The sequence below is a fragment of the Heliconius melpomene genome, chromosome 20 (genome assembly GCF_056956725.1).
Source record: "Heliconius melpomene rosina isolate 202511_hmr_F chromosome 20, ASM5695672v1, whole genome shotgun sequence".
Lineage (NCBI taxonomy): Eukaryota > Metazoa > Arthropoda > Insecta > Lepidoptera > Nymphalidae > Heliconius > Heliconius melpomene.
The window spans coordinates 7861046-7875004 of record NC_140408.1 but is presented as its reverse complement, the minus strand read 5'-3'; the positions used below and the strand labels follow the sequence as shown (position 1 = coordinate 7875004).

General features: G+C 31.1%; 1 protein-coding gene across 1 annotated transcript in view; it reads left to right on the top strand.

The window, feature by feature from the left end:
• The first annotated feature begins 294 nt into the window (after positions 1–294).
• The window catches only part of Tob (Transducer of ERBB2), a 39889-nt gene continuing 26224 nt past the window's right edge, over positions 295–13959 (top strand). The window contains exon 1 of the mRNA XM_085205372.1: positions 295–568. The gene's annotated coding sequence lies outside the window, so the exon portion shown is untranslated. The remainder of the gene's footprint in view (positions 569–13959) is intronic.

The window sequence follows — 13959 nt, the reverse complement described above, 5'->3', positions numbered from 1 at the left end:
AAAGTTTTATAATGTCTTATTTATCATATTTTAATTTCTTCCAAGTGTTTCGGTGTAACAAATAATATTCTTTAAACCGAACACCACCTATATAGCCATACCATACAACTCAACCTACGGGTGCTACGAGCGTAGCAACGACACGCGCCCAATCTTACAGTAACGTCCTTAAACTTGTCAAGTGTATCGGCACGGCACGGTAGAGTGGGCAAGTGCAGGCAGTCCCCGTGACCTACATTGCCGACCCTCGCGGGAAGCTGCTAATTTCCACCATCCACGTCACGGCGGGGGGCACCAGCTACGGCCAGTCCGCCGCCGCACGCCGACGAGAGCACACGCCGCCCGTCACCATCCCGCGAACAAACCTTTGTAAACTAATCGACAAAATATATAGTGCACAATTTTTTTTAAAAGTGCAGTGTGATATAATATATATATTTTTTTATTATTTTATTTATACTGTTAACAAGTGACGATCAAGGGCGGAGGCTCCGGCGCTGTGACACACTGGCTCAGTTCGCCGCCGGCCGCCGAGTGGCAAGCATCGATTTTCCCCACTGTACGCGAGGTACGTAAACGTCACGTGGTCGTATTTTCATCGCGGCTATTTCCACGCGCCGTATTTTCGAACTGCTTAGCGTTCAAGGCCGCGTCTGTTTGCGTTGTAGTTTACGTTCGTGTAGCGTTTGTGTTGTCATCTGTTTTGTGGATCTCGAATAATGGTAATAATGGCTCTATCAGCGATGGTCGCTGGAGAGGAAAACGAATCGCTTTCACAGTTTCACGATCGTGTAAATAGGAACAAGTAACTCGACAACGCGGTGCTAGCAAGGTTGCTTACTTACATATAATGTTATCTTTGAGGATAAACTAAAGAAAAATATTTAAAAAAGTAATGTTTTTAACCAGATGCTAGTACTCTATTAGCTGCACTGCAACGATCTAATTTCATGGTGATAAGCAATCTGGCTTACGCTTGGATGCATTTAGACGGGAGATAAACAAAACTAAATAGTTTATTTATATATGTATATATATGGAATAAGTACTTTACAAATATATGTACATTCCACTTCTCATCTGCACATTTGAGATTTCATTAAACCGTAATACTTTAAAATGGGTCACCTACATACTTGCATTTTTATTGTGTTATAAAAATTCTTTAACTTATTAGCGACTCTATGTAAAGTTGGAAAAATAACTTCTATTTCTCTTCGTCTAGAATATTATTATTTTCATTATACCTGTGATAAAATAAATTAAACATTATTTAACGTAAACATATGTATTTATTATATAGAAATTTCGTTTTGTAGTCCCCTTAGTTCGAATTACCTTGTCTGTTGATGACAATGTCGAATAATTTACATTTTACCTGTTATTAAAGATAACTGTTGCTTTACATTATGAAGATTGTCACGTTTTCTTAATGTTGTAACCATAATGTATACTAAATCTCTAAGTATAATTTGTTGAACTGAAATCTCTACAATTGCTTCAGAATACTATTATAAATACGAATGCAGTTATATATTAATAAGCTATCTATTCTTTATTTAACTTTTTTATCTTTAAACTTCTTCCGCGTATTAGTAGCTGGATGAAAATACATATTATCGTATAAATATTTATTGTCGTTGTACCTAACTTACCAAACCTAAGATAACGTAACATTTAGAATTCGAGTCGAATTAGTAGTTTTAAAAATATTTATTATTTCTCCATGATTTACAAAGAAATGCTTTCGAAATAGGGGAACAAATTTTAAAAAATATATCCTAAGAATTCCAAGTTTCTATTCGCTGTATACAAATAACGTACAAACAGTTCCTTTTTACAAAGCAATAAAATATTTATTAGATTCTTATCGCGCAAACGTATTGGTTTGAAACCTAATCGCTCATACAGTTTGTACTGTACACAAAAGTTTTTATTGCTTTTTTAATAACTAACCTATTAATCCATATGATTTGATAAAAAAATACAGAGAACGAAAAATATTGTTCTGAAACTTCTTTTATATAAGCAATTAAATGTAAATATAAGCAAAGAAAAACATAACATTATTAAGAATTGTTATTTAATAAAAAGTTAAAGTAAAGTTTTATTTCATACTTAAATAATTTCACATAATCAGTAACATTAGTGGGGAACGGAGTGTCGTAACACTAGATTCCCTTTGTCTATCCTTCTATATACGGAATACAGGGAGAAGCTAAGAGAACAATTACACTATGCATTAGTACTATTCAATTACTCGCAACGATTTATTTTTAATAACCGACATATTGTACTTAAAACGGAAACAGATACAATACAAATAAGCAACTATACCTAAAATGATAGGCAAAATAAATTAAATATAACTAGATTTCCTTTATATAAATAAATGTAAATAAAGAAAATAATACTATTTATTGATGTTTTAAGCGACAGTATCAAAAGTTAAAATATTTTTTTTTTAATCGGAAGAACATCTATAAATAGAAGAAAGATATAGAGTACAGTCCATTATTTTTATCTCCTTAATTTTTTCATAAAATTTTGAATATGACTGAAAATTAAAAAAACTTTAAACAAAATTATAAAACATATTACGAGATAAGGGTGTTGAAAGAGCCCCAGCTATAAGCAAGTTAACGGCAAAAGTGACGTCCTACCATTAATCAACGTAGGAAGCTACGGTCATGGCCCGCGTCCAACGGATCCAGGTCAATAGGTTTAGTTTACAGGGATTTGTATATAAGCTATCCGTTACTGGAGTATATAGAACAAGTTTTTCTATAATATGTTTTTATTTTAAAACATGTTTTTTTTAAAAGCGCTATATTAAAAATACGTTCGGTTGTCTTGTCGCCATGGTTTTTAGCCGTCATGGCGCAGTGGGAATACGTCTGAGTGAAACGCGATGGTTGTGGGATCGATCTATATTTAGGAAAATAATTATGTCTCTATTCTAGTAGACAAGGGAACGGAGTGTCTCAACACTAGGCTCCCTCTACCTATGCTGCTATGGGAACAAAACATAAAATTGAAAAGAAATTAAATATGGTAGAAATATCTAAATTACTAATTGATTATTGGCGTAATTTATAATTGATTCCAAACAATCGATAACTTCTAGCATAGCAGATGTCAAATTGATTTGAAACTTAAATTAAAATTTTAATCAACATTTACATTTAAGAGAAAGATAATTTAAACGCATAAATTAATTTTCATTTTCTTTGGACTTTTAATGGACATTAAAATAAATGATTTGAAAAAAATTAAGCGAGATTTCAACCGAATACCTCCGTTACTAGTTTAACATACTGTAACAATACCAATAGGCTGCAATTACATAACGAGTAGGTAAACTAGATATGTTAAATGGAATACATGGTTACGACCCAACGAAGGTCAAAATGGTTAGAATTATCGTGTATTTATCTTCGTTTATGGAAATGTAAATAATATTATGAAATTGCTATATATCAATAAATCATCTAGTTTTCTTTTTTCAATCTATCTTATCGAATTCGCGTAGAAAAATGTATAGTTTGTCTAACTTTTCCTCAGATGGGATTTGAACCCCTTGCAGTCAGTAATTTACTTTCAAAATACCAATAAATTAAAGAAGCTTCACCATAGAAAGAACCTGGTATTTAAATTAGTTTAAACTAAACAGTGCCTCGTCTTCCCAGAGTAAAGAAATGAAAATAATTCATTCCTCCGAGTGGGGATTGAACCCACCACCAACAAATTTACCAACACCACGAAGGCCACCATTTATAACTTTAATAAATAATTTCAAATATACCTTCTTAAGTAAAATAGTTGATTCCACCACAAACACCGCACATATTTAATTCCCAGAGGCAAGTAATTTCTCAAACAGAAGCTCTATTACGTCGTTTTGCCTCAAGTATCTTAAATGAGAAGTCCCAAATTACTTTGAATATTTGTTACCGCTATTACATTATATATTTATTACTATAAAGTAATAGAATAAAAAATATGTAAAGTATTAAATCGATCTCTCTCTAATGAGGTTTATTTCTAGTTCAAATTGTTTACTTCTATAGGCATTATTAAATACTGCAAGGTCTTTACGGTTTTCTTGCATAATATAAGAACTTTTGTTGTTAAAAAATGGGTTTATCGGAAAAAAAATGGTCTCCCTAAATAATAAATAAAATAAAAAAAAGGAAAACTTACTTTTTTTTATTTTTAAATTGATAACATTGACCTATCAGTAACAAACCTTGTCCTTATTCGTATTTGAACGTATTATACATACGAGTATGTATATGACGGATGCTTTGCGAGGCCAAACTCCTCATTCAATATCCTTGTTGTCTCCATCTGGTTATGTCCGATTTAAAATGATACACTCCAGTTTAGATCCAGAAAGATATTTAAGAGAGGCGGGCGGTCAATTGCTGTCTTGCTATCAATACGAAGGTTGTAGATTGGATTCCCACTTGAGAAATAAAATATTTAATATTTTTATTTCCCTTTTTTTGCTTCCGCCACTCAACACGCAATAGTTCAAGAATTAGGCAGAAAATGGGGACCAAATCTCTCTTAACATTAGGTTCCGAGGTTCCCTTGCCCACTCTGGTTTGTGCAGGATACAGGATGGCGCTGAAACTATATATATTTAATAAAATACAAAAACGAAATGCATATCGATTTTATTTTTAATAGAATCTGTTTCTTCGTGTTTTTAAATAAATAAACGTATACAATAGGCCTTCAACTACCCACATTTATTATCTTATGGATGAAAATTAATATTATTAATAGAACCCAGAACCATCTCATTCAGTCACCTCATCCTTCCTGCGACAAATAATATTATTCTCACAAATATTAATTATAAACAAAAAGATTCCTTTTATGCGTTGTTTTGAACACTGTCTGAAAAATATGCTATTTACGAAAATAACAAGGCTGAAGAAAATATGGAATAGACGTCTATTACATATTCAAAGTACCCACTTTTGTGTTAATGATTTGGGTCGTTTGAACTACTTGGTGTTTTTATGAATAGCATATATTCTTTTTTTATTTAACATCACGCTGGATCCCGCAAATTCCACTTCTTTTCCCACTTTCCGTCGAATTCTGAAAGCATTGCGTGTTGAGTGGCGAAATTTAACGCCGCGCTTTGCCTCAATATATTCAAAATATAATATATACTCTTATATTTCTATTTAACGCTTCATTCAATTCGATATAAGTATATCTTAAGAAAAAGGCTTAGCATGATGGGTGAGCGCTAAACCTATTTGAGTTAACAAGATTGAGTTCTAACTGAAACTACATTCTCGCCTAAGGTAACCTACGAGTTTATAGCGTCATATAATATTTGAAAAGGTGAAAAAAATAGGAAATATAAATAATATAAGTTATTGTTCTACAAATGGAACTTTGATATAAGAGATTTGTGTTAAGATAAGCACAATTCGTTGACCTAAAATTTTGTTTTGTATTGTTTTTACTAAAGTACTGAAGTGTGTGTGTGAAAGCGTTTTTGATTAGGAATCAAAATTTGTTTGATTTAGTAATCGAATAATACGGGTGGGTAGTCCCGTAGACATGAAATTATATTTATTTTTTATTTTTTTCGCTCTAGTAACAAGGAAAAGCGCCACTCAACACTCAATACATCACAAATTCAGCGGACAGTAGAGAACGGAGTGTTTTTTCACTAGGTTCCTCTGCCTATAACAGTGATACAGCGTGAAGCTAAAAAAAATTACAGCAGAATATTCAAGTTCTTTTTATTTTATTTCTCATATTCTTTTTTCTTTCATAAAAATTATTCTCGTGCAACGATTACTGACTAGATAGAAATGCACTAATCGCATTAAGTACTCTGCCTTGCATATTTTTATATTCATTCAATAGTGTATAAAATGAATTGAATGAAAATAAATACATTTAATTTACTTGTTATGTCGAGTTAAATCCTTAGATATGGTAGTTTTTTATTTACTTTAATATTTTTCGTTTTTATCATTCAAATAGTTGTTTTAGCGTCACGCTATATCACGTTTTCTCGTTCGTATTATGTCTTGCTACAAGCAAGTCAGACGGAGGGAGACCAGTGTTAAAACTTCCTCCGCTCTCTACTTTCCGCCTAATTCTGAAGGCATTACGTGTTGAGTGCCAGAGCTCAACGCCGCGCTTTGCCTCGTTACCAGAGTAAAGAAATGAAAATATCAAAACATCTGAAAAAAAGTCACGTTTTATTATCATAGCGATATGTAAGCACGTGATGAAGTGTTTGCCAAACTCATAGCAAGCGTCTACGTTCCAATGTTAATTTAATGAAGTAACAGTATCTTATACTATATACCTTATTTAGGTACATACATTATATACATGTTTTATTGATTTATACGAAAAAATATTGGTAATATTATAAAAGTACTTTGGTAATTTTAGTTTTGTGTGTGGATTGTATGTATATTTTTTTAAAAAACTTAAGCTTTTACTATAAAAAAACATGCTGTATAAATCTATTTTATTCGTTCTTTCATAAATTTCAACAGTTCTATGCTCATAACTACGCTATAATAAAATATTTGTACATTTATTTCATAGAGGACTACTAAATTAATAAGCTTCAAAATTATTATTTAGCTTTATTATAATTAATTACTAAATCGGTCTCAAGGACAGCAAAAGCGCAACCCGCGACGGTAGCTTGGACCAGTAACAGCTAGACGAGAGAAACAAACAAATTCTAACGAAATTTTGAATACTTGCCAGTTGAAATGGTAAAATAACATTCACGTTTTTGGCATCAGAGTAACGCCCCGAATAGTTCACCGTTATCTCCATACTGACGGAGATAAAGGGAATATATGAATGCTAAGAGCTGTGCAGGTACTCGTTAGGTAGACGATACAAATGATCCGTGTATGTAAATTTTGAACTGTGTAAAGTGGAATTTATATGTTACATATATAATATATAAATATATGTATAATCTATTAAAATATACAAAAAATCTTCCATAACTGATTGACTGACAGGCACAGTACAGACGAAAATTATACCTTAACAAATAAAAGTTGGCATCTATATTAGATAGATTGCGTTAGGGAGCATTAACAGAGGATTTCTAGAGTTCTATTCTTCTTCTTTGTCGTTTCGCTCTTGACAGAGCAGTCGTTCTACGTTGACAGAGTTCTATAGAGGGCCCGAAAAAACTAGATTTTCCATTTTACTTATTCACATAAGGGACTAAGCTCAAAATAAAGAATAATTTAACCTACGAGTATATCCACCTTTTACGTTTTCTGTGCACGAGAAGGGAACGAAAATAATTTAATAATTTACTCCCCCAAGTGGAAATCGAACCAACAATCTATCGTATTTACAATCACTCATTGGAATTTATATTTAGGTGGAATACTTTATTTATTAAGCTTGAATTCATCAAACTTGTGAATAAACGAATAGAACCTATTTCTCGATAGTTACTTTTATGGTTTCCATTTATAAATGAATTCAAATTATAGAATTAATTAAATTCTCTTAATGGACGTTTAAAATAATTTTGAATTTAATCTTAGATTCTATTTCCAACGTACGGTCGAGTTTATCTTGGCATTGACTTTGAAACCACTTAGTGCTATATTATGTCATAGTTGGCTCGTTTTTGTCTAAATATTAATTACTGATGTTTAAAGTTCATGAAAATACAGTAATTGTTGAGATGAATTCTTGTTAAGTTACTACTTAAATTATATAAGACTATTATTTCATCTAGCTTTCAATAGTAAAAGGAATAAATTGAATATGACGATTTTATAGATCTGGATTCTGGAATAGGTTCTGGAAAGGCTTACTGACGGTGAATTCTAAATTAGTAGTTCATTACATTCATATCTGTAACTTAGGACTTATTTCTAATATGTTTAAGGTGCGGTTTAACTTCTTTTATTAAACGGTTTTATTTAGCTCACCCCGTTTGTTTATTTATTTGTTTGGGTCAAATTTAGTAATTGAAATTTAACCCTCTTCCCGTTAACCGATTGATCTGAAATTTGGTATACGCCTTTGATTCTGGTGACAATACAATTATCCATATTCAATATTATTGTGAATCCAAGATGGCCGCCGCTACAAGATGGCGGACAACTTAGTTTTTTTCAATCCCATCAATATGGATATCAAATGAAAGGGCTTGTCAAGTAGAATTCAGTGGACTATACAAAATCAAAATCCAAGATGGCCGCCACTATAAGATGGCGGACAAGTTAGTTTTTTTCAATCCTATCAATACGGGTATCAAATGAAAGGGCTTGTCAAGCAGAATTCAGTGGACTATACAAAATCAAAATCCAAGATGGCCGCCGCTACAAGATGGCGGACAAGTTAGTTTTTTCGATCCCATCAATATGGGTATCAAATGAAAGGGCTTGGTAAGTATAATACAGTATACTATACACAATTACAATATGAATCTTCCACCTAAGTCAAGATCTGGTATCCTGTCGAGGACTGTGTGGCTATAGGGTGCCTAAAAATGATACGTCGCTAGGGGTACCACCCAAGGTAAAAGGTAAAAGCGCGCCGAGAACTGTATGGCACTAGGTGGATAAAAATGATATGTCGTTAGCGTTTTCCCCTCAAGATTCAGGCACATCTTGTTGTACATAGCCTTGTCCCTCTATTGGACCTCTGGGGGGGTCGTTCGTAACATTCTCCATTAACCTTGCAATAATGAGACATCGAGCCTCATTTCAACGAATTGAATAGCATGAGAAATAAAAACTAAAAACTTAAAAATAAAAAAGTAAAAAAAAAATTTTAAGTTAAACGGTTTTATATTGCAGATAAATGTACTAAAAGCTAAAAAATAATTTCATAGAAATTATGATTACTAAAATAAAATCGTGGGGACACTTGCTACTTACCACTAGGTGGGTGAAGTCTCACGCTATGTCTTTCAATTGTAGATATTGGACGTGCCCCACGATTAAATTTTAGTAATCATAATTTCTATGAAATTATTTTTTAGCTTTTAGTACATTTATCTGCAATATAAAACCGTTTAACTTAAAATTTTTTTTTTACTTTTTTATTTAAAAAAAAACAATAATTTACTTTATTTATTTTTACAATTAACTGTTATATAATATAAAACTATCGATCTTATTAGATTTTATTCGATGATAATAGATATTGTAATTTCATTGAACAAATAGGCATATCGCGTGCTTATCGTAGGATCTATGTTTTATTGTAACTACGTACGTAGTATCACGATGTTTCTAATATATATATTTTGTTTAAGCATTTTTGTAGTTCGTGTGGTAATTTATTTGAAAATAACTAATTTAGTACTTTCATTCATTCATCATCAAATTATGCTTCGTTTAGTATTGATTCTATAGCTATAAATAGCTTTTTGGCATTTTGCTTCCTTTTTACCTTATAAGGTATTTTTACCTTGTGTTCGATAAATTGTACGAAATTTCATTAACTATTCTATTATACTAATTAAATATACTATTACTATAAGTTAGTAGAACTTGCTTCCGACAGACTGTCATCAATTTTTGTTGTACCTCAGAATCTTCTTTAAGAAATCCCTTCTTAACAAATAACTTTGCCCTAATTATGAAAGTCGTACAAAAAAAGTTGAAAAGAAATTGTAGAATTTTCGTTTCACAATAGACTCACAATTTTAATAAAGATTAATTAATACCGGTAATGACTTCGGGCTAGGTAGAAAGAACGCACAGTTATTAAGGAAAAATTACTCTAACAGAAATAAGTAAAAGGAAAAGTCCTTGATTGCGTGAGGTAGGGGAGGAATGGGGTCAGAGTGGCCGAAACGTACGAGGCATTGATTAATAGTAGTCGATTGAACGGTGGAAAGGTTTATTAGGGCTGTCTCGTTTTTTATATAAGTTAAGTTTTATGAATTATTATAGAAAACAATAGCTTACGAACAAATCAGATGTTTACAAATATTACTATGTTAAAATATTAGTAGTGAAAATTTGTTATAGGTTAACAATTTCAATTAAATGTATAAGGATATTTTCAACCTAAATACACTGAAGTAAAAAAGAAGCGGGCGAAGCCGCGCGGAGCCACTAGTTATTAAAATTGACGAGGTGATATATATTGTCATTTACCACTCATATACCTATGAATATATTTAAATACTATACAAACCTATATAAAATTATTTTATATAATATGATAAGCAAATTAACCTTGAAATAAAAATCTATATTACCTATAACTATTTAGTATTTGGCGCACAATAGGCTCGATGAGGCGACAACCATGAGGTACGCCTTGACATCGATACGTGTTCTAATCACCTAATAACCTATGCCCATGGAATTTGAATTTCTGTTTCTGATAAAAGATAATAGTTCATGGGTTATGCATATAATTTAAATGTCTAATGTTCCTTTTTAGGCTATTTTTGTTTAATGATATTTATATTTTGAATTTTAGTTGTTACTTTTCTGTTTTGAGTTGCGCCACTCAACACTCAATGCCCCCAGGAGAATCCGGACGTAATAGTTTAACACTAGGTTTCCAGGTTCGCTCTGCCTACACTATTATATGCGAGACATAGCGTAAGTAATAAAAAAATAACAATAAGGTTCATATTGTTCAAAACAACTAATTTAAGCTTTACAATCAATAAATGTTAATTTAATTTGTCTTGACCCATTTACACGTTTCAAGCATTTTCCTTTCTACCGTTTTATGATTGTAAAACACTTGTCAACATACTTGTTTCGCACAAATACTTTCAATATAGTTACAAATTAATTAGAGGCAGTGAGTTGGAGACAGTTATTTAATATTTGAAAATTTTGTATTCATATATTTTTTTTTATAACTATTTAATAATAATATGTAATATAACAATTGTGAGTACATTTAGGCACATTTGCACAAAATAAAAAAAAAGCCACTAAAACATACATATATAAAGAAAAAATAGATCAAACAAATACAAAACAGTACTTCCATTTATATGACTCATTCATACGAATAGAAAAAAAATAAAACAATATATATAAAAAACATACAGTCAGTATGTCACGCATCAGAGATCATCGGAGCGTGACAAGCGCTAAGCAAGGGAATTCAATTGACGCTCGTCCCGCTTACGGGATTAGTATCGCGCACTAGATAATGAATAGCGCGCTTTGTAAATATACGACTATAATCAATATTTATTACATGGTTTATATGAAAAACTATATAACAAAACCATGTAACGTACAAATTATTAATAATAATTACAGATTTATACAATTTTTAATTGTTGTCTTTTTGGTGTAGTTAGACGTACGTATGTAACATAATTATGTATTATAAAGGTTTAATGGCGACCATATTAGTTATTTCCATATTAGTTGGCCAATTAGTTAAGTTATTTTATCTATATCAATATTAGAAATATACGGTAATCTCAGAAAATATTAGTTAATACTAAAAAAAACTTTTAGCGTTGTAGTACCTTTTTTGAGGAACCAATAGGAGTACTTTAAGTCATTTTCATTGTCCACACGACCAAATTCGCGGGTAAAAGCTATTTATTTTATAAAACAGTAGCTCATAACAAAATCCTGAAAACGAATATATATTTTTTTTAATTATTCAATAGGCAAAGTAAATATAAGACTTTCTCATTATAAAATTAATGAAATAAAGAAAGAAAACATAAAAAAAATCATTTAAATCATATCCAATTAATCATTGGAAGTCACGAGACGTCAATCGTAACTCTGCCAACAGTGAATAGACTATAGACTATAGACTACGGCTATAGAGACAGAGCCGTGACATTGACGGCGCGCTGGTGGCCTTGTTTCGTGATTATGCATTTTTTTGTGTTTTTTTTTCACACGAATCTTCTGTTATGGTTGTCAAGGTGTAAAAAATTTGTTAAGTAAATATTAAATGCAATTCATAGAATAGATTTAAGATACATATATTTTTATAATATAAATACAAAAAATTATAACTTTCTTCAATTATACACAAATAGATAGGTTATATTTATAATGAAATACCTATTTTATTAAAATACATAAATAATAATATAAAAGACATAAATATACATCCCTAGTTGTATAATCTAATACAATTTTACACGATTTGTATAATTTTCATGCAGGTGTTATTTACATCGTTGGTTCTAATCAGTGGCGACCTCAGGTTGACCTCTGTTGGAAAGGTCATATTTACGTACGCGCGGTTACCGTGATTTTGTACGAAAATAAAAACAAATGGAATATAATTAATGAAAACAATTATTAAATTACTCTGTTTTAATTTACAAATGAGGATATTTTTCGTGTATATTTAATTGTAGATGACCGAACAAGATAAAAACTTATCTGTACACATTATAACATACATATTTATAACTAATTCAGTTTGACGAAGCGAAATCCCTTATATATAGAAAAATGATGAACAGAAAATAGCGTCGCTCACCTATATTTATACGATGCATATTTTTTAAGGCCTTAAAGAAAATAAAATGTATTAATAAAGTATCACACATTCTACTCGTGTCCGCGCTTTACGGCCTTGTGATGTCACAAGCTTGCGTGACGTACCGTCACTGTCAGATTGGAACTGTTTACAGAGTATACAATAGGAATAGCGTAATATGTTTGTTAAGCAAACTCCTTTATTATAGCGCTATTATTAAGATATTTTAAATAAAAATTATGACATATAATTTCGATATTTTTATATACAAGCTAGAGTTTAATATTTTTTAAGAAATGGAATTTATTTGACGTTGCAATTTTTCGATAATTATCTGTATAGATTTATCTTATATTCGTGTTTTTAATAAAATTTATGGAAGCATTATAATGACATGTCTCGTCGCTTTCATTTAGAGGGACTGCTATGTCAAACCTTGAACCATTATAGAGCCACAATATTGAAAATTTAAAATGTCATATTATATTTTATAATATAATAACATATATAAAATTATAAACACAAAACTTCATAACGAACCATAGCATTTCCATATAATTCAACTGAGGATTAAACACACGTTCGTTGCTTTGTCGCAATCGACCGTGAATGTCACGCTCACGGCGTCACGGGCGGGACGAAACAAGACTCTTTTGTTAATACGCCAATTGTTACCTGGGGCACGTTGTATTGCTGTAGGTATATTGGAGATTATCTTTTGAGATATGATCGGCTTAATAGCCTGAGATACGTGGCTCGAATGGACAGTAGTTAGAAGAGATATCGAAATTTAGAAGAGATATAGAATATATTACCTAATATGTTTATCAATAGGTTTTGTGTTTACGAATCTACTCACCTACATGCTAGATATTCTATTGTTTTATCACTACGCTTTCCATGTTCTTTTCATTTTAGTAATTTATTTGATGGCTGATATTAAAAATGACTTAAAATATTATAATAAATAAATTGATACACATACATTAACTTATATATAATTAACGTTATATATAAATATATACAGTGAAGACATAAAAATATTAATAAATAATAATTTATACCCTCAAGTGGGGATCGAACCTACAACCGTCGCGTTACAGTTCCATTGCCACTCCTGCGCCATGACGGCCTCCAAACAAAAAACTAAATAGAACTTTTAATGACAATTTCCCATTGTATACTTTGCTTTATGTTTATGTTCAAGGACAATTATACTTTATACTTTATTGGAATACACAAGAAAATTTACACAAGAAACAATTTGTACGATAATAACCGCATTAGTGATACACTGTGTTGAGGCTATTAACGCCCACCTCCCTAGCGTTGCTTAGTAACTATTGTAATTATATGAAACAGCAAAAAATTACCATGAAATACAAAAAAATAAAATAAAAAAAAAAACTCTTAAAGTAAAATAATATAAAAGTAAGTGGGTTTGTGTGAGTGTGTGTGTGTGTATGTGTG